A 1,983-nucleotide genomic window follows, 5' to 3' on the forward strand; every position below is an offset into this window, starting at 1 on the left:
AGTGTTCTTTCAGCTCTTTTCGCTGGAAGCACTTTATTGGAATCTATATATTGAGAATTTTATGAGTACGATATGCTTTTGTTTTCCTTTTTGCATGCAAACCTCTTTCCTCATGAGTTTAAAGCTCATTTGTATGCTCTACATAGCTCTGGACGTTTCCAGACGTGGAGTGAAACTGTTTTGAAAGTAGTACAAATTGCTCCTTCCTGCATATGCTAATTTTTCACACTCATATAGGTTGTATAAGTTTTATGAATCCTGGCTTGACCTATTCAAGTAGCTGAAAGCCTGTCACCACCTCTAGAAACAAGATTCACACCAATCCAATTCAAATCATTTTTTCCAAAGGAATATGTTCTGGCCGGTCGAAAATGCATCTCACAAAAATAGGCATTTAAAAATCTACTTTGCAGTTTCAGAATACTAACATGACTGTGAAGTGTACACAAGTAAAATGGGACCGTTCCAAAGTACCTAATCCCTCATAAACTTCTGAGAGGAAGCATGTAATAAATCTACCTAATTTTCTGGAAAAGAAAGAGGGAGGATTTTTGTTATCACCTCAGATGGGACTCAAACCCACAATCCCTGGCTTAGGAGGTCAGTGCCTTTTCCATTAGGCCACAGAGACACACATGCATAGCTCTTTTCTAGAGGCATTATTTAAATGTATTCTATGGTCAGACACCGGTGTGTGCACACAGGGCATTTCTCACTTCTCTCTATAAGTACACTTCCCATTTTCATCCTCTTCCATCCCCGACTTTAACGCTCTCTTCTATGCTATAATGGAGACTTCGCAATTTTAGCAAATGGAGAGAAATTGGAGAACCACTTTCGACTCCACACTTCTTCTTCACTTACTTCTTTTCTCAATATACTGGGCTTAGAAAATGGTATCAAGCCATCCTTATCATCAGCAGGACACGGAAAGAGGCACCAAGTCTCCTAACCAAGTTCAACCACACTCTGCAACTTAACCATTGCACTACAAATTAGGCAACGGGGGCATCAGCAAAGGCAGCCAATGTGCCGATCCTTTATACATTTTGTGTAGTACTTTTCTTACTCGGAGGCAAAATCAGCACTTTAACTGCCCAAATCATACAGATTTTACACATGTAGCACTCTATACACACATAGGCACACACCTTGCAGTTCTTCTACACACACATAAGCTAAAAACCCATTCTGTCACGTGAAAATTCTGCAAACCTATTACATATTCAGTGTGTCGACATAGAAGCACTTTTTAATGCCACTAAAATGCACAAGTAGTTAGCCTGAAGATGCAACCTGAATGAGTTTACAGTATGTACTCCACTTTATTAATGATTAGTAATGAGAAAGTGAGGACTACAAGAGTATTGGAAAATACTTTTTCCACTCTGAATGTAAAGCAGATTGTGTGACCATTGGCCAAAAATGACCACGAAGGGACTCGAACCCTCAAACTTCTGATCCGAAGTCAGACGCCTTATCCATTAGGCCACGCGGTCATCCGTTCACCTGAGATGATTTTAATCATGTAGGTGGTATGCATGGATGGAGAACATATTATTGAAAGGTATTCAGGTTTACATCCCATAGTGTTCTTTCAGCTCTTTTCGCTGGAAGCACTTTTTTGGAATCTATATATTGAGTATTTTATGAGTACGATATGCTTTTGTTTTCCTTTTTGCATACAAACCTCTTTCCTCATGAGTTTAAAGCTCATTTGTATTCTCTACATAGCTCTGGAAGTTTCCAGACGTGGAGTGAAACTGTTTTGAAAGTAGGACAAATTGCTCCTTCCTGCATATGCTAATTTTTCACACTCACATAGGTTGTATACGTTTTATGAATCCTGGCTTGACCTATTCAAGTAGCTGAAAGCCTGTCACCACCACTAGAAACAAGATTCACACCAATCCAATTCAAATCATTTTTTCCAAAGGAATATGTTCTGGCCGGTCGAAAATGCATCTCACAAAAATAGGCATT

General features: G+C 39.2%; 1 non-coding gene across 1 annotated transcript; it reads right to left on the bottom strand.

The window, feature by feature from the left end:
* Positions 1–1,426: 1,426 nt before the first annotated feature.
* On the bottom strand, positions 1,427–1,499 carry TRNAR-UCG (transfer RNA arginine (anticodon UCG)). Its single transcript has one exon. It is a non-coding gene; the product is annotated as a tRNA-Arg (tRNA).
* Positions 1,500–1,983: the final 484 nt, after the last annotated feature.

This window comes from Triturus cristatus, chromosome 4_1, assembly GCF_964204655.1.
Source record: "Triturus cristatus chromosome 4_1, aTriCri1.1, whole genome shotgun sequence".
Classification (NCBI taxonomy): domain Eukaryota; kingdom Metazoa; phylum Chordata; class Amphibia; order Caudata; family Salamandridae; genus Triturus; species Triturus cristatus.